We start from the raw sequence: 25,365 nt of genomic DNA on the forward strand, positions 1-25,365 counted from the left end.
TCAACTTGAAGTAAGTAGTGATATGACAAAAGGTTTGGGCAGAGCTAAGTGTTCAAACAACTAATAAACTGCGTGTTATTAGGCTTAACAAAATGTATATAAAAAAATTACTTAACCTTCCACAACCGAATTATGACTTTTGTAAATACGAAAGAAATAAAATATGTTAATTTATACTTTTGAAGCTGAAAATAATAAAAAAATGTTGAAAAATGCAGGAAAATATAAATAAATAAATATAAATATAATTAGTTTTTAAATAATTGTCGGTTGAATGGAAGTTACAGGTGGCGTGTAAGTGCTAGTATTGTGGAAAGAAAACATTTCCTTTCTCCTCTGTTTCGTTCCAAGAGAATATAATTCCTGATTTTGAATCTTATCACGTTCCCAATAAAGTGCTGAACCAGCTGTTTATTTCTTTGTGTTTGAGCGCAAAGTTGCACTACTGGACATTTTACAAACCACGGGTATCGAAGCTCAATTTTTTAGAATATAAAACCCTTAAGTTTATAGCTGAGCCATTGGTTTCTGACTTTCGGACCAAAATGTAAGACACTAAAACTATGAATGATTGGTTGCACAATTATTTATAAATTTAAGAATATTACTATGAAAAACCTTAAATAAATTGAAACTTAAAGTAGCCTTGGTCTTATCATTTATGTGAATAAAGACTTTTAAAACTTGACATGATGTGAGTAGAGAAAATATATTAAAACTTCTTTTAACACAATGTGTCTTCAAGACAGAAGACAGCTGTCGTTACTAAGACCAAAGAATGGTTCAGATATCTTTGTTTATAACATTAATATTCAAGAAGAATCGGAAAAAACGCATTTTTTTAAATCTTTACAATATAGTCGCTTTCACGAACCTAACACTTCAAATTAATCGTGAAAAATGGATGAATAACGACTTGTTACTTCCTGTTGTAGTCACCAAGTATTGTTGTAACTTATAGTGTATAGTCACTTGTACAGACTCAACATTTAGAACTGTTTGGAGGTAAAATGGTAAACGTAACACTTGGGATTTCACCTGTGGTCACCAAGTATTGTTGTAACTTATAGCGTATAGTCACTTGTACAGACTCAACATTTAGAACTGTTTGGAGGTAAAATGGTAAACGTAACACTTGGGATTTCACCTGTGGTCACCAAGTATTGTTGTAACTTATAGCGTATAGTCACTTGTACAGACTCAACATTTAGAACTGTTTGGAGTGAAAACGGTAAAAGTTACACTTAGGACTTCACCTGTGGTCACCAAGTGTTGTTTAACTTATAGTGTACAGTGACTTGTACAGACTCAACATTTAGAACTGTTTGGAGGTAAAACGGTAAACGTAACACTTGGGATTTCTCTCTGTGGTCACCAAGTGTTGTTTAACTTATAGTGTACAGTGACTTGTACAGACTCAACATTTAGAACTGTTTGGAGGTAAAACGGTAAACGTAACACTTGGGATTTCTCTCTGTGGTCACCAAGTGTTGTTTAACTTATAGCGTATAGTCACTTGTACAGACTCAACATTTAGAACTGCTTAGAGTGAAAACGGTAAAAGTTACACTTGAAATTTCTTTCCTAAATTTCTAGTTATGGTGCAGCTTTATATAGGTTTTATTCTTTATAGTGCAGAATGCTGAAAACAGTTTTCAGTTTTTTCAAGTTACTCCGAGCAGATGCGTTGAGAAATCAAATAATGTTTAGAGCTCTACCCGCTACACCCGGTATAGCCAGGTGGTTAAGGCACTCGACTCGTAATCCGAGGGTCGCAGGTTCGAATCTCCGTCACAATAACATTTAGCCGTGTGGGCGTAATAATGTGACTATCAATCCTATTATTATCTGGTAAAAGAGTAGCCTAAGAATAGGTGGTGATGACTAGCTACCTTTCCTCTAGTCTTACACTACTAAATCAGGGACGGTTAGCGTAGATAGCCCTCGTGTAGCTTTGCGCGAAATTCAAACCAATCTATATAGTGTCGCCATCTACAACTCTTCTTTCAAACTAAATACCACATTCTCCGATTTTCTGCAACGAGTCCTCTGATCTCTTCTAAGAAAGATAATATATATGACTAAATTCCTGAGTGGTAATGAAGTTTATATTCAGAGGTAGACATGAAGGTTATCTAACGTGTTCGTCGTTGTGAATAATTAGAAAACTTTTTCAGAATACCAATCATTAATTTAAGACCTTTTTCGTTTTCACGCGTGTGAAAGTTTTGGAATATTGAAGAGAGGAGAACTGGGATAGTAAAATGTACGTTTCTCACTCGTGTATTTCATGTGATCTGGTCATTCTGTGCATCGTTCGTAATTTTTTTTCATTCATTGTATTTCCATATTTCTTCCAGTTTCCATCACATAGGGGTAGGTGGGTATAACGTCGGCGGTTATTGGTACTGTGTCTTATGTAGCAAAGAACGATTCCGTTCTCAAAATTATGCAAATTGTGAACATTTGGTGATAGTCCCAGAGATGGGGAGAAACGGCGTAGTATATTAAAAATATCGATTTTGGCACGTGTTAAAAGTATCATTTGGTTTCTGAGGTAAAACTTATTTGCTAAGACTAACTGACGACCCTGGATACGAACGGTTTTAATCTGTATTTTAAATTTGATTTCTTTATTATAATGATTTTCTAAACCGTTTTGGTGGTGTTTTTTTCATATGCAACTGATATAGATCAGCGATTGTACGGTATTTGATAAATTCAAGTTGGATATGAGAACAGAATATTCTTTACAAACACGATTTAGAATAAGAATTATGGTTATGACTTCACGTTCGAACACTGATCAAGTTAAACACTGATACCATAAGCAATCCAGTCCAACATGGCGGCCATCCGCTAGAACAGCGGTAAGTCTGCGGATTTACAACGGTAACATCAGGGGTTCGATTCCCATCGGTGGGCTCAGCAGATAGCCCGATGTGGCTTTGCTGTAAGAAAACACACACACACACACCCCGACATGGCCAGGTAGTTAGGGAGCTCGTCTCGCTCCCTGAATGTCACGTGTTCGAATCCCCGTCACACCAATCATGCTCGCTATTTCCGTCGTGGGGACATTATTATGTCACGATCAATCCCGCTATTTGTCGGTAAAAGAAAAGCCCAAGAATTGGCGGTGGGTGTTGATGACTAGTTGCCTTACCTCTAGTCTTACACTGCTAAATTAGGGGCGATTAATGCAGATGGCTTTCGTGTAGGTTTGCGCAAAATTCACAAAACAAACAAAGAACCTAAACAATCCAACATTAACAGAGCTTTGTTGATGTAAGAAGTAACTGTTTTTATTGACATGAAAAACAACATTTTGACGAGTAGTAGCATTTGTTTTGAATTAAGCACAATGGGATATCTGTGCTCTGACCACCACGGGAATCGAAACCCGGTTTGTTGAGGTGCAAGTTCGCGGACATACCGCTGTGCCACTAGGGGGCCAAAAGTAGCGACTCGTCAATAAAATCACATTACGAGAAACATTTTGCTGACCAAGTTATTGATGTCTTCCTTTCGTTACCGTCAGTAGAATGAAAAATGTACTTCGCTGATATATTTGTTTGAAGTTGAGCACAAAGATATACCATCTGTGCTTTGCCCACTACGGGTATCGAAACCTGATTTTTATGGTGTTCAGTCTGCAGTCATACCACTGTGCCACTATTGAGCTTTTAACTGACATAAAAAGCAACAGGAACATGAAACGTTTCGATAGTCGTTGGTCAGTTTCTGTTTACCGTTATGTAAGAACATTTGTTTGACAAACATAAAAACAACTTTCAGATAGTTGGTTGGTTTGGTTTTTGGAATTTCGCACAAAGCTACTCGAGGGCTATCTGCGCTAGCCGTCCCTAATTTAGCAGTGTAAGACTAGAGGGAAGGCAGCTAGTCATCACCACCCACCGCCAACTCTTGGGCTACTCTTTTACCAACGAATAGTGGGATTCACCGTCACATTATAACGCCCCTACGTCTAGGAGGGTGAGCATGTTTTGCGCGACGGGGATGCGAACCCGCGACCCTCAGATTACGAGTCGCACGTCTTAACACGCTTGGCCATGCCGGGCCTCTATCAGTTCATACTATTTATAAAACTATATGAAAAACATAATTAAAAAAATACAAGTACTTTAACTACATTATTCACTATATTTCATTTACTATATGTCGACATTATTTAATATATTTGATTTACTATATGTAGACATTACTTAATATGTTTGAGTTACTGCAGGCAATATTTAATATATTGAGTTACTACAGGCAAACATTATTTAATATATTTGAGTTACTACAGGCAGACATTATTTGATATGTTTGAATTACTGCGGCAGACATTATTTAATATATTTGAGTTACTACAGGCAGACACTATTTAATATATTTGAGTTACTACAGGCAGACATTATTTAATATATTTGAGTTACTACAGGCAGACATTATTTAATATATTTGAGTTACTACAGGCAGACATTATTTAATATATTTGAGTTACTACAGGCAGACATTATTTGATATATTTGAGTTACTACAGGCAGACACTATTTAATATATTTGAGTTATTACAGGCAGACACTATTTAATATATTTGAGTTACTACAGGCAGACATTATTTAATATATTTGAGTTACTACAGGCAGACATTATTTAATATATTTGAGTTACTACAGGCAGACATTATTTAATATATTTGAGTTACTACAGGCAGACATTATTTAATATATTTGAGTTACTACAGGCAGACATTATTTAATATATTTGAGTTACTACAGGCAGACATTATTTAATATATTTGAGTTACTACAGGCAGACATTATTTAATATATTTGAGTTACTACAGACAGACATTATTTAATAGATTTGAGTTACTATAGGCAGACATTATTTAATATATTTGAGTTACTACAGGCAGACATTATTTAATATATTTGAGTTACTACAGGCAGACATTATTTAATATATTTGAGTTACTACAGACAGACATTATTTAATATATTTGAGTTACTACAGGCAGACATTATTTAATATATTTGAGTTACTACAGGCAGACATTATTTAATATATTTGAGTTACTACAGACAGACATTATTTAATAGATTTGAGTTACTATAGGCAGACATTATTTAATATATTTGAGTTACTACAGGCAGACATTATTTAATATATTTGAGTTACTACAGGCAGACATTATTTAATATATTTGAGTTACTACAGACAGACATTATTTAATATATTTGAGTTACTACAGGCAGACATTATTTAATATATTTGAGTTACTACAGGCAGACATTATTTAATATATTTGAGTTACTACAGGCAGACATTATTTAATATATTTGAGTTACTGCAGACAGACATTATTTAATATATTTGAGTTACTGCAGGCAGACATTATTTAATATATTTGAGTTACTACAGACAGACATTATTTAATAGATTTGAGTTACTATAGGCAGACATTATTTAATATATTTGAGTTACTACAGGCAGACATTATTTAATATATTTGAGTTACTACAGGCAGACATTATTTAATATATTTGAGTTACTACAGACAGACATTATTTAATATATTTGAGTTACTACAGGCAGACATTATTTAATATATTTGAGTTACTACAGGCAGACATTATTTAATATATTTGAGTTACTGCAGACAGACATTATTTAATATATTTGAGTTACTGCAGGCAGACATTATTTAATATATTTGAGTTACTACAGGCAGATATTTTCTAGTCATTATACTTCTAATAATTTCTAGCTTCAATTCATGACCTTATTGATGCTTGGTTACATTAACTTAACTCTCAACTCAAACAGTTACATCAGAAACTGAAATGTTATAAAGCGAAACATGGATAATGTTCTTCAGAAACTGGAGGATGATTTTAAAATTTTAAAAAAGACATTTAGAGTATTCTTACCACAATATCTTACATCCATCAAAACACAATGGTTACTTCAGTAGTTACTTCGAATGCTAATTTAATATAATAAAATTTATTACAGGTTTTTAAGCTGCTGTTGGGTGAACTTCACTAACAACAAAACTGACAAACAAATAACACTTGCAAGTTGTGTTTATTATTCACGAGTGTCTTCTTATCTGTTACCATTTCGTAATATTAATGACAGCATATTTCACGACACTTATTATTAGACAGAGTGCAGTTCCTTTATCCGTCTTCCAAGTTTCTTTGCGTGTTACCTTCACAACAACTCTCTCAGGAGTTCAGTATGGAGATGTGGAAGCTCATTTCAGTTTGAAATTAACCCTAGTTTTTGTGATCACATTTTTTTCCTTCTCTATTCTCTACGAGTGTTGAACGATATCACCTCCTGGGAAATCAATACAAAAAACATGTCACCAGTCATGGAAGAGGATGGCCACAGTTGAAGTTTTGGTTTTGTTTTTTATTTGTTCTCAACTTGGGTGTTTTTAAAGCTTTTCTTTGTATTTCGATTATTTGAATTTTAGGCGTTTACATAATATTATCACGTCGTTTTCTGTCCGGTCGATAGACAGGGTACATATCCCTCTTACCTATGCTCAACATGCACCAGGATAAGCAGCCACTGACGAAGGGATATCAGACCCCAGTCTTTCTCATGCTAATCGGCTTTGTCAGATGACCCTCGCTGTTACTCCCACCAGATGGGAGATTTATGTAAATTTCACTCAAAGTGCTTTTCTCATCCGAGCATTTTTAAACTTCTGATTCGACGCGCGGAATGACTTACAAGATACGGTTGTAGCATGACTGGTACTAAACAGAGGGAAACTTTCTAGAACCTTAGAAATATTTATTTTATTGTAAGACAATAGAACTCTGAGTCTGGAAACCTTAACCCAGACGTGTTCGGATTGATTGTGGTTTACGAATGATAATTCGCTTTATATTTTCTGTACGAAATAGATTATACGAACAACATATTTTAGAAATGTATGTTTACGTTTTTTTTTAAGTTACAAAAACACGTCTTTTCGAATTGCAAATTTCTCTGGGTTCACAACTTCTTGGATAGAGAAGACCTGGTGTTATAATGACTGTTGGAATATGAGGACTGATAAAGAAATCAACAAAATAAATAAAAATATTCACTGCTGTAAACAAGCCAGGGCTGAGTTTTATACAACAAGCTGTTTACTAGTCAGGAGTTATGTGATCTGTTGGCAAAGGCTTAGCTTTAAAAAAACTTTTAACTTATGAGGATATGTGATCTGTTGGCAAAGGCTTAGCTTTAAACAAACTTTACTTATGAGGTTATGTGATCTGTTGGCAAAGGCTTATCTTTAAACAAACTTTTTACTTATGAGGATATGTGATCTGTTGGCAAAGGCTTAGCTTTAAACAAACTTTTTACTTATGAGGTTATGTGATCTGTTGGCAAAGGCTTAGCTTCAAACAAACTTTTTACTTATGAGGATATGTGATCTGTTGGCAAAGGCTTAGCTTTAAACAAACTTTTTACTTATGAGGATATGTGATCTGTTGGCAAAGGCTTAGCTTTAAACAAATTTTTACTTATGAGGTTATGTGATCTGCTAGAAAGTTTGGTTTTACTCAACAAGTTGTTTTCTACAAGTACGTGTTTGAATAGAAGTGATAACACTGCTCTAAAACTTTGGGTTTTCACGAGTTTCATGTTTGAGGCCGACATTTGTTTTATTGTTAAGGTTTGTTTTACACTAATATAATATTTAGGTTATAGTTTTATCATAAATAACGCTGGATAAAGGGCTAATGTTATTGAATAATTCAATGAAAATCAGTTACCTTACAATACCCTAGGATTAACAGAATATACTACGACTGGTTTATCTTTTTTTATATTTTGTTTCCAAAAGGAAAACAGGTTCCGCTGTAAAGATGTGCGGCGTAGCTAGTTAATCTGTTACCAAGTTATTTGAGACGGTTGTAGCTGGTATATAACTCGCCCAATAATAGATTCAGCTAATAATATTCATTCCTTTCCGTTTTTTGCAACATTCGATTCGTATAGACAGCGCCAGTAGAAATAACATATGTTCTATTCATTACAGATCTGTCATGGAATACAAATGAATATGATATTCCAGTAACATTCAAGTCCCCTCTACTCAAGCAGGTGTACGTGCCATCTAGCGGCGATTAAACAATTATTTTAACACACTGACAGTTTTGATATGCATTTATTACCGAGTCAAAGGGTAATTTATTATAATACTTTGAATGCCAGCTGGATTGTATTAGTTCTCTCAACTATCGAGAGACAACTGCTAAAATAAAAATAAAAAGTGGCTTTACGAACTTTGAAATAAAAGTTAATGAAAACTTACAAAACAAGATAAGTTACTCCAGAAGTCTACTCATAAGTTTGTTTCAGGATATCTGTGTTTCAACGTTTATGACACGTAATGAGGTTTGTAATACATCACCCGCTCATAAAAGATCCAGCGTCGAAATTACGTTTCGTCGAGGAGACGTCTGCAATTTTCACCAGTATCAGAAATATGAGGGGGCAGTAATATATGTTAAAGGCTTAAACTTTTTTTCTCTGTTCAATGGTATATTTTTCAAACAAAAAAAACCGTTATTTTTTATTAACACTTCAAAGGTGAAAAAGAAATGGGCGTTACGAAAAAAAACCGCGAAAATAGAGAACTTTTTGAATGATCCCTAAACAAGTTATTATGCACATAAAATACAATTCTTGGCACCAGTCCAAGTGAAATTTTAACAAATAACTGGCACAAATTTTACTTCATGTTCTTACGTCTAGATTGGCTTTAAAAGCAAACCAGAACAAATTTGAAAAATAAAGATTTCTAATAACTTTAAATCCGGCAATACTAATATTGACTTGTTTCTTCGTTTCAACAAAACTTCCCGAGAACCAATTCTTATCTTCAGTTTACTTAAATATGCACATACTTAATATCCAAGAGTTGCCGTTTCTTTCCATTTGAACGCGGAGAATTATAAAGACGGGAGATTTAGTTTCATATCAAACTCGAAATTTAAATCCATATTTTGGCAAGACTTGTGGGTCTTAAAGGGTAAAACAAATATTGTTTTAAAATTGTTGTATACCTTTTGTTTTTTTTTAACACGCATCTGGTTGCCAGGAAGAGATAAACAAAGCGATCACAGGACAAAGATGACTCTTCTAAAAGTATTTATTCCACCCGTGTTTGTTTGTTTTTAAATTTCGCACAAAGCAACTCGAGGGCTATCTGTGCTAGCCGTCCCTAATTTAGCAGTGTAAGACTAGAGGGAAGGCAGCTAGTCATCACCACCCACCGCCAACTCTTGGGCTACTCTTTTACCAACGAATAGTGGGATTCACCGTCACATTATAACGCCCCCACGGCTGGGAGGGCGAGCATGTTTTGGCGCGACTCGGGCGCGAACCCGCGACCCTCAGATTGCGAAGCGCACGCCTTAACGAGCTAGGCCATGCCAGGCCCTACAGCCGTGACCATTTATAACAGTAATATACGGTAGATATAAATTACCTGAAAAATTGATTTTGTTGGATAAGACATTTCAATGTGAGGGTCAATTTTGTTTCGTAAGTGGCTATGGTTTTAATTTAGAATTTATATATACAATTAAATATCTGTATTACTAAGTGGCTATGGTTTTAATTTAGAATTTATATATACAATTAAATATCTGTATTACTAGGTAGGTAGGGTTTTAATTTAGAATTTCTATATACAATTAAATATCTGTATTACTAGGTAGGTAGGGTTTTAATTTAGAATTTCTATATACAAGTAAATATCTGTATTACTAGGTAGGTAGGGTTTTAATTTAGAATTTCTATATACAATTAAATATCTGTATTACTAGGTAGGTAGGGTTTTAATTTAGAAATTCTGTATATAGTTAAATTTCTTTATTACTAAGTAGCTAATTAATTTTTTTCGACTTTACGGCTCGAGTCTTGGACTACGGGTTCCGGAGCTTTGAACTTTTACCACCAGGTCCACGTTAATATGGCATTTACACTTGTAAATATAGTTGTAACAAAGGTGTAAACTTGACCGCTACAGTGGGTACAATAATAGGCGAAGGTCATCTGGTGAGGCGAAAGATAATCATTGGCTTGTAGAAAGACATGGAAGTTTCTGACAAGAGCACGATCTGTGTCAGCTAATGTTTTTCAAAAGGAACATGTCGATAACGCAACAGAAGTCAACATTTAGAGAACGAGACAAAAGATGAGTTAATTAGAAAGAACTGTGTTGTAGTACAAACACAGGCTTCCTCGTGCCTCGCGAAGTATCTGATGACAGTTCCAGAAGAGTCGACATCCTCCCCCTCAGAACAAAGTGATGTGTTGATTTTACTGTAAACTATTCCAGTGATCTGTGATTTAATAAATAAATGACTTGTAAAGTACACCCAGAAAAGAATCTAAACGAAACTGTAATACAAGTTTGAGCCTAACGCGAGTGAAGAAACGACAACTTTCGATTACGAAACTCTTGCCTATTGGCCAATGAGATGATTCTTAAAGTAACACCATCCATTTAGACGGCGACTTACCTTAAAAACAAATTTCATCCCGTTACAGTTGACATCTTAATATTATTGATTTTTTGCTTTGCGTTGAATATATTCTGATAGGACTAAATAGGCTTAGCTAACAGAAGCTGTAAAGGTTGCGTGTTTATAAGCATCAAATACTGAACGCGTGTCTTAGTTCAGTTTTGTATGTAATCTGAGATATTTAATATTAATGTCTGTTTTTATCTAATGGTATCTTCCAATCCTTGTTTCGACATGCATCACATATATAATCTTGTACGCTTAGTTAATGAATTTGAGAGAATGAAGTTTCGAACTGGTCGTAATGTTCTATATTTGTTACCATGTTAAACCTACAATTAGGTTTCCTACATCGTTATCCAGAATGTCATCTCTATACCTTACACATTTCATTTCATAGAGCCTTGTGTATGTGATCTAGGTTTCAATATATTTGTATGAAACCTTCGTTTTGGATACTATGTTACTCAAACTTTGTATCTGTATGATCTTGTCCATTCCATCCTTTCTTGTATGTGTGTTGTCTCCGTGTTTAGGGTACTACGCTACTTAATCTTTGTTTTATATGTGTGTTGTCTCCGTGTTTAAGATACTACGTTACTTAATCTTTGTTTTATATGCGTATTGTCTCCGTGTTTAGGATACTACGTTACTTAATCTTTGTTTTATATGTGTGTTGTCTCCGTGTTTAGGATACTACGTTACTTAATCTTTGTTTTATATGTGTGTTGTCTCCGTGTTTAGGATACTACGTTACTTAATCTTTGTTTTATATGTGTGTTGTCTCCATGTTTAGGATACTACGTTACTTAATTGTTGTTTTATATGTGTGTTGTCTCCGTGTTTAGGATACTACGTTACTTAATCTTTGTTTTATATGTGTGTTGTGTCCGTGTTTAGGATACTACGTTACTTAATCTTTGTTTTATATGTGTGTTGTATCCGTGTTTAGGATACTACGTTACTTAATCTTTGTTTTATATGTGTGTTGTGTCCGTGTTTAGGATACTACGTTACTTAATCTTTGTTTTATATGTGTGTTGTCTCCGTGTTTAGGATACTACGTTACTTAATCTTTGTCGTTATCTAATTATATATTTCAATCATTAGCTTTAATTTTCAAAATTGTACCCAGGCCACTGGTCCTTTTCTACTTTGTTTCACGGTTTTAGATGACTTGTTAGTTTAGGTGCTCGACACGTAATTTTCAGACCAGATGTTCGAATCCCCATCATCGAACAAACTTCTTCCAGCTGCGGGGATGTTACCACGTCACGGTTACTCTCACTGTTTGTTGATAAAAGAGTAGTCCAAAATTAGGAGGTGGATGTTTACAAGATACATTTACTATAGTCTATTACTCTTAAAGTGGAGATGACTAGTGAAGATAGCCCTCGTGTAACTTTCCGTGAAGTTAAGCAAATAAACAGTCATGTTGTTAGATATACAAAAATCACAATTCTTCAGAAACATGTTTGTTCCTCAAGAGAAACAACTTTCTCGGTTAAGTAACCAGTCATCAAAACGCTGTTTTCGGTGATAGAAACTTAAATTTGAAAATTCCATAAAAACTGTTTGCTTGACGTAATTACAAAGTTTCAGTTTTTTCAACAAGTAAGAAATATAGCTGAATTTCTTATAACTTATGAAGCCCAATGCTTTGAGTTTTGTAATAGACGCATATACATTTTTGTTCATATTTTGATTAGTAGTGGCTTTTGTATAAAATTCAGTTTACGTGATTTAGTTAGTAGTGGCTTTTGTATAAAATTCAGTTTACGTGATTTAGTTAGTAGTGGCTTTTGTACAAAATTCAGTTTACGTGATTTAGTTAGTAGTGGCTTTTGTGCATTATGGCATTGTTGTTGTTTCAGTTAAGAACAACATTCTTTAATGTCAAGGACAACAATCAGGGACGAATACGTTAAATAAAAAATAATTGATTATTTGTAATTGAACAATAACAATAAATGAAAGAAATATTAGGATAACTTTATCAAATCGCACACATCAGTAAAAAATGTTAACAGATAAAACATAAAATGTAAGGATCTGTAGTGTGACAATTTTATCATCACTTGTTATAGTTTTATTTCTTTTGTTTCCATTTAGGGTTAACGTTCTTGATTATATGTATTCCTTAGGCTACTTACGTTTCTTTATATGGAGTGTTCGAACAGTCAGTTAGAGTTATATATCGACGTTTGAGATCCATTTCAAGTGTCACCACATGATAGTAACCAATAAGCGGCGTTTTACAAGTTAATCATAGTGAAATGGTTATACCCGAGGATGTCAAGTTCTATTCAGGGAAACTGAATGTGGAGTGAAGTGTTTCAAACTGTATTCTCTGAAGATGTTGAATAGGAAATTCGCTATTCCCAGCCACTTTATCAAGCCTGTCCCTAAATGTAGCCACTGCAAGTTTTAACTATTCTGGAAAGGGTTCCTGACCCTTCACACTGATACACATTTCGACTATTCTCGTATTGCTAAAAGAAATATAAAGAGAATCAATAACTACTTTGTTTCTTTCTTTTTAAGCACAAATATATAAATGGGGCACTTGTGCTGTGCCCACCGAGAGTATCTTAACGTGGCTGCATCATTATAAAAACTCACCACTGACTCAGCAGCAGGGGGAAGGTGCGAATAAAGAAATAATGTGATTTGTGATTTGAAACATTTTGTACCGTTTAAAACGCTTTATTTGGTAATTATAAAATTGTGTGTGGTGAAATTGCGTCCTCATAGAAGAAACAGTGTTTAAGGTACATTTTTGAGGTTAAAAGTGTCAATCATAGTTGACTTCTACTCTAATTTTAAAATCCCACAGGAACTCAGCAATAGGCCGAATGGATTATAACGCTAAAAATAGGGTATCGACGCTCATACTGGGCATTACACAGATAGCCCATAGTCTGTAGGTGGCAACAAACATACTTAATTTAATATTTTAAGGCGTAAAATGGGCAAATTATTGATCTTTGTAAAGGACTTCAAACTGAAGTGTATTCAGTGGAACTGATAGTTTATATTTAATTAATGTGTGACTTTAAACAGAAGTGTATTCAGTGGAACGTATAGTTTATATTTAATTAATGTATGACTTTAAACTGAAGTGTATTCAGTGGAACTGATAGTTTATATTTAATTAACGTGTGACTTCAAACTGAAGTGTATTCAGTGGAACTGATAGTTTATATTTAATTAATATAAAAACTGAAGTGTATTCAGTGAAACTGATAGTTTATACTAACTAATTCCTTGTTATGAGAAGAACCTAAATAAGAAAGGTTATTAACAGAATGGTTAAATAAAGAACCTAACCTACAACACTCACTAATCAACTGATAGTCAACTAAGGAAAGCAGCAAAATTAGTTGTAGTTTACCTAATGTGCGTCAATATAGTGATAGAGAAAAAAACAGATCAAAGATCTCCCATTCGTAGCAGTGGGAAACCAGATTTCATCTGTTGGTAATCGAGGTTTTTGTGAATTTAAATAAGGGGAGTCGTTCATTATTACATGGTGTCTCCAACGAAGGAAGCAGCTTGTATAGATGGACTTTGTGCGGTTATCTCATCCATATTCAACAGCTAAAGATTAGATGTAGGGAGCAGACGGTTTGAAACCCTCTGTAATCGCCGGCCCCACACGACCTTCTGGCAGCAGAAGAAAGAGGGTATCACAAAACGATTGAAGATCAATTGGTAGCTGCTTCTGTGTACATGTCCAGTTTATTAGACAGTGGATCTAATGAACACGTTTTTAAACTAGTGTTTAAAATTACAGAAAGTAGTTCGGCCATTATTAAAATGTAACTAGTTTACACTGTAACCTACCCACATTCTTTCTAAGAGGCCAAAACCAATATTTTGTTAAACAGAAAACTTTGAATTTCACTACACGAGAACCATCTGTACTAACCACCTCTAATTTAGCAATGTAATGCAAGAGTAAGAGCAGCTAGTCATCAACACCCACCGCCAACTCTTAGGCTACTCTTTTACCGAAAATAATGGGATTGATCGTCACATAATAACGCCTCTGTCGGCAAGGAACTTTGGTAGGACGTAGCTTCGAACCAGGGACCCTCAGATTGGGAGTCAAGCATCCCAACCACCTCTACATGTTGGATGTATTAATTAAGCTTTTGTGCTTTAGAGAAATAAAAAAGCTTCTATTCAAATGATAGGACGTTAATTAACATAATGTTTATTTAATATATTTATTTCAATGAAACGAAAAGCCTTACTTAAAATAATAGAAATGTTAAGCACCCATATTCCACTCTCCACTCCAGGAAAACACAAATAAACAAAACAAATCAACTTTCGGTTTGTAAATACTTCCATTTTCAGGGAAACAAGAAGTTTATTTCTCATAATAAAAATCAAATGTAATTTTAATAAACGATCTTTTAGTGACACACTAAACATATTAAAAAGTGCTTATTTGATTCTCTATCTTAAGGTTCCCCGCTGGTACAGCCACAATAAGGGGGGAGGATTCTCCTCCTTGGATTTAGTAGATACATCCATGCGGCTTTGCTATAAGGAAACACCCACACCCTTTGTTAAGTCACTCAACCTTTAACCCAAACGATTCAAGTGATAAAAAGAAAGTATTTTATTAAGGGACTAAAGTTTACCTTAAACAACTATGAAAAATGAATAATCAGTTAGCTCCTCTCAAGAGAACAAACTTTACCTTGAACGGTACAACTATGAAAAATGAATAATCAGTTCGCTCCTCTCAAGAGAACCAACTTTACCTTGAACGGTACAACTATGAAAAATGAATTATCAGTTCGCTCCTCTCAAGAGAACAAACTTTACCTTGAACGGTACAACTATGAAAAATGAATAATCAGTTCGCTCCTCTCAAGAGAACAAATTTTACCTCAAACTATAGAATTTTGAAAATGAGTATTTGATTTTTTAATTTGAAGAAAACGAACTTAACCTCAAACAGCAAAACTGTAAAAATAATGAATATTTAATTTTCTTTTCAGCATTAGACTAACATGATTAAAAATGATGTTAAATTATTTATTTCAATAACACAAATCGAACATTTACTTTAGACAATACAAGTTTCAAAAAGTAATCAACACATAATGAAACTACCCAGTATGACCAGGTGGTTAAGAAACCTCAATCGTAATCCGAGGGTCGCGTGTTCGAATCCCCGTCACACCAAACATGCTCGTCCTTTCAGTCGGGAGGAGTTATAATGTTACGGTCACTCCCACTATTCTTTGGTAAAAAAGTAGCTCAAGAGTTGGCGGTGGATGGTGATGACTAGCTACCTTCCCTCTAGTCTTACACTGCTAAATTAGGGACGGCTAGCACAGATAGCCCTCGTGTAGCTTTGCGCGAAATTAAAAACACAAACAAAAACATTAAATTCGTTATTTTAGTAACAGAAGAATACGTACTTCAAACGAAACAAATATAAAAAAAAAATATTTAATATTCTACTTCAATAAAATATGGAACCTTTATTGGAAACTACAGATCTATATTATTGAAAATTGTCAGCATATAATTTAAATTACCGCCATTTCTTGTGAATCTATCTTAAGTGATCAAAACTTTTATATGACGACACTCACTATCTGAAAGTTTTTTATAAATATTGTCGTCTAACGACTATCAGGAACAGTTCCTCACTGTCACAATGATCAAAGAAAGATTTCCGAATTCTAGGAAAGTGTTCATGGATAATTTAATTCAGAAAAAAGTAAACACAAAGAAAACGTAAACGTAATACTTCATAAAGCAACAAATGACCAGACGAAAATCATGCGTCAGGCATGACACTAATGCAGCACGAAGGCAGAAAATAAGTCGTGCGGACGAAAATTCTACGTCATCGCATGAACCAGAGAAGAAACCAACTGATTTTTCTCACCGTATACAGTGGACCAGAAATATCGGTTCAGTCGTGCTACTGTAGGCACGCACTCTTGGGTAATCAGTCTACTGTTGGCCACGTGGCTGACGTTTTCAACGACATTTGAAATTCTATTCTCTCTCATCTGAATTTAATATGGCAGCGAGACGGTGCCAAACCCCAGTGATCACTATTATATTATTTATCCAGACATCAATCACAAAGCTCTATAGAGGGCTGAGAGGACCTCATTACTGGCTTGACTGCTGACTTCGAAATGAGGACCACAGCTTGCTGGTCCATCAACTTGGAAAAACTTTTCTTTCCTTTTACGAAAAATGTGAAAAAACGTGATGTATCACAACCTAAAAAACGTCTTCCCCAGCGCATCAAAATATCTCCTTCATCAGTGCAACAAAATATCTCCTTCATCAGGACATCAAAATATCTTCTTCATCAGGACATCAGAATATCTCCTTCATCAGTGCAACAAAATATCTCCTTTATCAGTGCAATAAAATATCTCCTTCATCAGGACATCAAAATATCTCCTTCATTAGTGCAACAAAATATCTCCTTCATCAGAACATCGAAATTACTCCTTCACTAAAACATAAGAAAAAGAATTTCCAACAAAAAATATAAAAAATGTACTTCCTTAAAGCACAGGGCTAGGAAATTAAAAAAAAACAAATTAATCTTACTAAGATGTCAGAGGAAAAAAACAAAACGTCTTTGGTTCGAAGTATAGAAGACTTAAACACAATAGATGAATTTATCGACTGCTTACTGGCTGGCAATGGAATACAAGTCACTGAGCTGTTTAAACAGGATCAGTTAAGCCGAATTATTGTATTATTTGACATTATTTAAAATTAATAACCATATGTTTCGAACGCTAATTTGTGTTACCATTTTCATGTGTGTCCTTAAAAGGACCGCATGAAACCGCATGACTTATTAGAGATATGAAAGTTTAGAGCTTTTCCCTCTTGGGTTCTATTGAACAATTTGCTTTTCCAAAGTACTAGTAGCCACATTTTTCAGGGATGTTGTAAACTGTTTATAATCATACGCTACATACAAGATTTGAGAGCTGATGAAATAGTTGAACATATAAAATCAAGAGAAACATCAGCGACAGAAGTAAACAAAAAGAAAATAAGCTATTACCACTGGACCAAGAAGAATCAAAAAACTTTCATGACCCCATCTGTAGGTCAAACCTCAACTGCCTGATCTATAGAATAAACAAGGTTCTTAATATACGATGCTGAGAAAAATGAAGAAAACCGAATCTTTACAAGTGGAGAAGGAAACAAATACCCGAAAAGAAAGGATTAAAGCACGTGAGCGTGAAGAATAATCAGAAATAAGATTGCAGACAATAAACGATTATAATCCAATTTAAAAACTTCTCAAAAAGCACATACAAAATACTGGCAAACTGAACAAATACATTACAATCTTAAGAACCACATCAAACCCAGTTGAGAGAACAATACGCTATGTGCCTACTATTCATAATGGTTGTAGATCCCAATAATATCATAAAGCAAAAATACAAACAAGTGATTAATTTGGAGCACGTGCACATACAAGAGATTTCAATACTGATCTATTAGCAATAGCCAGTGTTATGGTTGAAAGCTACAGGTAAAACTGAATAACACTAAACTAACAAGAAATAAATCATACACGAGAAGAGGCAAAATATACGGAATCTTCTGGATATATTACATACTAAAGAATAAAGAAATATTTGACAACTGGCTATCAAATATCAGAATATCAAAAAATCTAGGTGTTTCAATGTCCTTGTACTGTACTTCAACTTTTGGATTCTAGGAAGATATAAAACATTAAATCTCATTTAAAGCTGAACTTTAAATGTCATTTGGATATTTAATCTGTTGATTCTAGGAATTATATATATGTAACTTTAAATGTGATTCAGATATTTAATATGTTGATTCTAGGAATTATATATATGTAACTTTAAATGTGATTCAGATATTTAATATGTTAATTCTAGGAATTATATATATGAAACTTTAAATGCGATTCAGATATTTAATATGTTGATTCGAGGAATTATATATATGAAACTTTAAGCGTGATTCAGATATTTAATATGTTGATTCGAGGAATTATAGATATGGAACTTTAAATGTGATTCAGATATTTAAGACAAAAGCCCGAATTTAGTTTCTTATTCTGTAATTGGTTTTTATATGAGTGGCTGTTGCGATATGTCTTCACGTGCTAATTTAATAACTTGGATATCACAGAATGCGCCAGGATAAGATAAATATATACTATTATATGAGTCACAATACTACGGAATGGGTCAAGATGAAGGTAACTATCTCCTGTCATTGGAGTCAAAAGATTATGGAGTAAGTCAAGAAGTATGTGTGATTATATCATTAATATGTGACTCTGTGACTTTGCTTCGACCAAGAACACCCTCGGTTTAATTATATATGCGTGAAACGTTGTAATTATCATAACTAGTAAGATACGTTTTATCGCACATAGAGGTTTTTGCACTTGTAATGCTACAGTTAAATGGACAATATGATACAGAGATATATAATATGTTAATATGTATATCTATATAACTGCATTTTAAACAAACCTTCTATATACAATTTGGTTCTCTTAATGTTCGCAAATTACGATCTCGGACACTAGAATCTTTTTATAACCACAAACACCTCATTATTCTTTGGTTGGTAATAATTTCCTTGGATGTAGCAGAACCACAGATCAAGCTGCTGGGGTACGATGTCCCCCTCATGACACCTCACCCCACCCGATCTCTGACGAACAACGGTGATCGTTAGATGAGTCTTTACATACAGTTAGCTTGGACCATTTCCAGCGTCAGTTGGAGCAAAAAAACACAGCTTGTAAGGTGTGAGGAAATGAGAGCTTTTCCATTATTGACAAATGAACCGAAACGTCGTGGTCGTTGTGTGTTAGAGCTGGAAGATTTTATCTCGATTTGCAATGGATTCAACTGGAAGAAAAGGGTTCACGTGAATCGTATGGTCACGCTGGCACGCGACTTGGGGATTATTTTATTGGGAGAATTTCAGTAGTTACCTGTTTTTATATTCCAGTTTGTTTCTTTCGCGTAGGAAATTACGAGGTAAAAATTGTTTCTTGGAAAGTTTCAGGAGAAGAACTCGAATTTTCGCTGCTTCTGGTTTACAAACCTAACATAATTATGTTACATTCAGGCAATGTGGACAGAATAGGGCACGTTTTAACCAACGGCCAGTTGAGGAAAAGAAAACAAAATTGTTTTTTGTCTTTAAAAACTTACGACACTAATAAATACAAATAGTCATATTTGTGGTCATGTTTCTAACAGATCTGGTATTGCTTTATTTAGTTGTCAATAAAACAATGTTTTCGTTCTAGTCTTTTCACAATATGGCGTCGAAAAATCTCTCTTACTGAGCTATTCAGATTCAAATAACGTATTCCAACCTTCAAATAAGTTTGAAAATGTTCCACGTGATCTTACAACCATCTCTTCAGATATCACAAATACCGGAAGATTTGCCATATATTTTATAGAGTAGAAATCTCAAGGAATACGTAGTGAAACCTCACCGTGACTGATGAAGTGACAGAAAAACTTGAATTGTCAAAAAATTGACCTTCAAGCTTGTCTTCACGGTTTTATTCATTATTCAACCTGAAGATCCAACTTGTGGAAAATGTGAAACGAAAGTTATTAAAAGAAATATAAAAGTTATTTTAATTTTCTGTCGGTGTTACGAACAAAAATAAAAAATTAAATGGATTATCAAGCCTGTACTTCGTGGTTTTAGAAGACCCAACTTCTAAAAAAAAAAAAAAAAGAGTCGAAAACAGGTTATTGGAACAGAAATGATTTGTTAATTAATATCGGTGTTTCAGAAACTGTTTGTTTGTTTGTTTTCGAATTTCGCACAAATCTACTCGAGGGCTATCTGTGCTAGCCGTCCCTAATTTAGCAGTGTAAGACTAGAGGGAAGGCAGCTAGTCATCACCACCCACCGCCAACTCTTGGGCTACTCTTTTCCAACAAATAGTGGGATTGACCGTCACATCATAACGCTCCCACGGCTGGGAGGGCGAGCATGTTTGGCGCGACGCGGGCATGAACCCGTGACCCTCGGATTACGAGTCGCACGCCTTAGGCGCTAGGCCATGCCAGACCATGTTTCAGAAACATACAAAAATGTATTTTCATGATTTTGTATTAGTTTATTAGCTTTGTAGTCTACAATCAACTCAACAAGTTTTCATTTTACCAAAACTGGAAAGGTTTAGTTTGTATTTTCTTCAAGCGGTTTTAGTCTCGTTCTCCAGAAGATATTCACGTATATAGTTACAATTGTTTGGTGATTTAATAATGTTATAAGATTGAGAACTGACGGAAATATCTGTTTATTAAAGCCTTTCCAGGTAATTTAAAGCATATTTCTTTGAAAAAATGATAGATTTAATAAACAATCACGTTGATGGATAAAATGTAAGTCAATGAACAAAAGGAAGCCCTGGTGTTTGATATTTTTTGACAGCATGTCAATAGCAAGATCCCATAGATCATAAAATCATTGAACAAAATCTCTTACTCAGATCATTTTATCATGTAATAAAACAAACAATTAAAAGTTAGAGAAGGAATTATTCCTGATGTCAAACTAAGTTTCGATTGATCGGGGAGAATAGTTTCCAGGCTATAAGAAACTAAACTACAGGAACCCATTTATCGCGGTTAAAACGGCACACAGCTAAACGTGACTTTGTTCAGACAGACAACTTTTAAGGTAAAAAAGGTAATTCACTCCATCTGCTAACCATTTGAGCTTCTGAAACGGAACAACAACTGGAACGTATTAACAACTAATGTAATACAGTTTTATTTATTTTATAACTCTTATTTTGTTATTTTTAAAGATCAGGTGAAGATATTACGTTTTGTTTCTCTTCTACGTCTGTTAATTTCTTACGTCGTGACCTATACTTGTTTTTATATGATTACAAACAACGATTTATTTATTTGAGATGTGACAACCAATGTTTCATGTACTAATTGATAAATAAATGAGTATTTGTTGAGATGTTAAAAAGACGTATTATGTACTAATTAATAAATAAATGTTTTTGATATTTAAAACAATGTTTTTAGTAATAGTTAACAATTACGTAATTTTCTGATCTTTCAAACAATGTTAATAGTACTAGTTAACAATTAAGTAAATTTCTGATCTTTCAAACAATGTTTATAGTACCAGTTAACAATTAAGTAAGTTTCTGATCTTTCAAACAATGTTTTTAGTACTAGTTAACAAATAACTAAGTTTAAGATCTTTAAAACAATATTTTAGTACTAGTTAACAATTAAGTAAGTTTCTGATCTTTCAAACATTGTTTTTAGTACTAGATATCAAATAAGTAAGTATCTGATCTTTCAAACAAGGTTTATAGTACTAGATAACAATTAAGTAAGATTCTGATTTTTCAAACAAAGTCTCTAGTACTGGATAACAATTAAGTAAGTTTCTGATCTTTCAAACAACGTTTCTAGTACTAGATAACAATTAAATAAGTTTCTCATCTTTCAAACAATGTTTTTAGTACTAGTTAACAATTAAGTAAGTTTCTCATCTTTCAAACAATGTTTTTAGTACTAGTTAACAATTAAGTAAGTTTCTCATCTTTCAAACAATGTTTTTATACTTGATAACAATTAAGTAGGTTTCTGATCTTTCAAACAATATTTTAGTAGTAGTTAACAATTAAGCAAGTTTCTGATATTTCAAACAATGTTTTTAGTACTAGTTAACAATAAAGTAAGTTTCTCATCTTTCAAACAATGTTTTTAGTACTAGTTAACAATTAAAAAAGTTTATGATCTTTCAAACAAAGTTTTAGTACTAGATAACAATTAGTAAGTTTCTGATCTTTCAAACAATGTTTTTAGTACTTGATAACAATTAAGTAAGTTTCTCATCTTTCAAACAATGTTTTTAATACTAGTTAACAAATAAGCAAGTTTCTGACCTTTCAAACAATGTGTTAGTACTTGATAACAATAAAGTAGGTTACTGATCTTTCAAACAATGTTTTTAGTACAAGTTATCAATTAAGTAAGTTTCTGATCTTTCAAAAATATTTTTAGTAGTAGTTAACAATTAAGGAAATTTCTCATCTTTCAAATGATGTTTTTAGTACTAGTTAACAATTAAATAAATTTCTGATCTTTTCAAACAATGTTTTAGTTCTAGATAACAATTAAGTAAGTTTCTGATCTTTCAAACAATGTTTTAGTGCCAGTTAACAATTAAATAAGTTCCTCATCTTTCAAACAATGTTTTAGTACTAGATAACAATTAAGTAAGTTCCTAAACTTTCAAACAAGGTTTCTAGTACTAGATAACAATTAAGTAAGTTTCTGATCTTTCAAACAATGTTTTTAGTACTAGATAACTATTAAGTAAGTTTCTGATTTTTTAAACAATGTTCTTAGTACTAGTTATCAATTAAGTAAGTTTCTGATCTTTCAAACAATGTTTTTAGTACTAGATAACAATTAAGTAAGTTCCTTATCTTTCAAACACGGTTTCTAGATCTAGATAAAAATATAGTATGTTTCTGATCTTTCAAATAATGATTTTAGTACTAGTTAACAATTAAGTAATTTTCTGACCTTTCAAATAATGATTTTAGTACTATTTAACAATTAAGTAAGTTTCTGACTTTTGAAACAATGTTTTTAGAACTAGTTAACAATTAAGTAAGTTTCAGATCTTTCAAACAATGTTTTAGTACTAGTTAACACTTAAGAAAGTTTCTGATATTTCAAACAATGTTTTAGTACTAGATAACTATTGAGTAAGTTTCTGATCTTTCAAACAATGTTCTTAGTACTAATTATCAATTAAGTAAGTTCCTGATGTTTCAAACGAAGTTTCTACTACTACATAAAAATTGAGTAAGTTTATTATCTTTCAAACAATGTTCTTAGTACAAATTATCAATTAAGTATCTTCCTAATCTTTCAAAAAATGATTTTAGTACTAGTTAAGAATAAAGTAAGTTTCTGATCTTTCAAACAATGTCTTTAGTACCAGATAACAATTAAGTAAGTTTCTCATCTTTCAAAAATGTTTTTAGTACGAGATAACAATTAAGTAAATTTCTGATCTTTCAAGTAATAGTTCTAGTACTAGATAAAAATTAAATAAGTTTCTGATCTTTCAAACAATGTTTTTAGTACCAAATAACAATTAAACAAATTCCTGATCTTTCGAACAATGCTTTTAGTTCAAAATAACAATTAAATTTCTGATCTTTCAAACAATGTTTTTAGTACTAGTTAACAATTAAGTAAGTTTCTGATCTTTCAAACAATGTTCTTAGTACTAGTTAACAATTAAGTAAGTTTCTGATCTTTCAAACAATGTTTTTAGTACTAGATAACAATTAAGTAAGTTTTTGATCTTTCAAACAATTTTTAGTGCTAGATAACAATTACGTAAAATTATGATCTTTCAAACAATGTTTTAGTACTAGTTAACAATTAAGTAAGTTTCCGATCTTTGAAACAATGTTCTTAGTACTTGTTATCAATTAAGAAAGTTTCTGAACTTTTAAACACAGTTTTTAGTACTAGATAACAATTAAATATGTTTTTGATCTGTCAAACAATGTTTTAGTACTAGTAGTTAACACTTAAGTAAGTTTCTGATCTTTCAAACAATGTTTTTAGTACTAGATAACTATTAAGTAAGTTTCTGATCTTTCAAACAATGTTTTAGTACTAGATAACAATTAAGTAAGTTTATGATCTTTCAAACAATGTTTTTGTACTAGATAACAATTAAGTATGTTTCTGATCTTTCAAACAATATTTTTAGTACTAGATAAAATTAAGTAAGTTTTTGACCTTTCAAATAATGATTTTAGTACTATTTAACAATTAAGTAAGTTTCTGACCTTTGAAACAATGTTTTTAGTACTAGATAACAATTAGGTAAGTTACTCATCCTTGAAACAATGTTCTTAGTACTAGTTAACAATTAAGTAAGTTTCCGATCTTTGAAACAATGTTCTTAGTACTTGTTATCAATTAAGATAATTTCTGATCTTTTAAACAAAGTTTTTCGTACTAGATAACAATTAAGTATGTTTTGATCTGTCAAACAATGTTTTTACACTTGATAACAATTAAGTAGGTTTCTGATCTTTGAAACAATATTTTATTAGTAGTTAACAATTAAGCAAGTTTCTGATATTTCAAACAATGTTTTTAGTACTAGTTAACAATAAAGTAAGTTTCTCATCTTTCAAACAATGTTTTTAGTACTAGTTAACAATTAAAAAAGTTTATGATCTTTCAAACAAAGTTTTAGCACTAGATAACAATTAGTAAGTTTCTGATCTTTCAAACAATGTTTTTAGTACTTGATAACAATTAAGTAAGTTTCTCATCTTTCAAACAATGTTTTTAATACTAGTTAACAAATAAGCAAGTTTCTGACCTTTCAAACAATGTGTTAGTACTTGATAACAATAAAGTAGGTTACTGATCTTTCAAACAATGTTTTTAGTACTTGAAAACAATTAAGTAAGTTTCTGATTTTTCAAACAATGTTTTTACTACTTGATAACAATAAAGTAAGATTCTGACCTTTCAAACAATGTTTTTAGTACTAGTTAACAATTAAGTTAGTTTTTGATCTTCCAAACAATGTTTTTAGTACTAGTAAACAATGAAGTAAGTTTCTCATCTTTCAAACAATGTTTTAGTACTAGATAACAATTAAGTAAGTTTCTCATCTTTCAAACAATGTTTTTAGTACTAGTTAACAATTAAGTAAGTTTCTCATCTTTGAA

General features: G+C 32.7%; 1 protein-coding gene across 6 annotated transcripts in view; it reads right to left on the reverse strand.

Moving 5' to 3' along the window:
- LOC143251207 (uncharacterized) overlaps nt 1-25,365 on the reverse strand; it is a 456,539-nt gene that overhangs the window by 72,260 nt on the left and 358,914 nt on the right. For 2 of the 6 annotated variants that reach the window (XM_076502632.1, XM_076502638.1), the window contains exon 4: nt 5,999-10,376. The exons of 2 other annotated variants lie outside the window; for them this stretch is intronic. The gene's annotated coding sequence lies outside the window, so the exon portion shown is untranslated. Of the gene's footprint in view, nt 1-5,998; nt 10,377-12,567; nt 13,052-16,076; nt 17,068-25,365 lie in introns of those variants that run through there. 2 more of the 6 variants (XM_076502635.1, XM_076502634.1) reach the window with 2 other exon arrangements.

Source organism: Tachypleus tridentatus, chromosome 5 (genome assembly GCF_004210375.1).
Source record: "Tachypleus tridentatus isolate NWPU-2018 chromosome 5, ASM421037v1, whole genome shotgun sequence".
In the NCBI taxonomy this organism is placed as follows: Eukaryota; Metazoa; Arthropoda; class Merostomata; order Xiphosura; family Limulidae; genus Tachypleus; species Tachypleus tridentatus.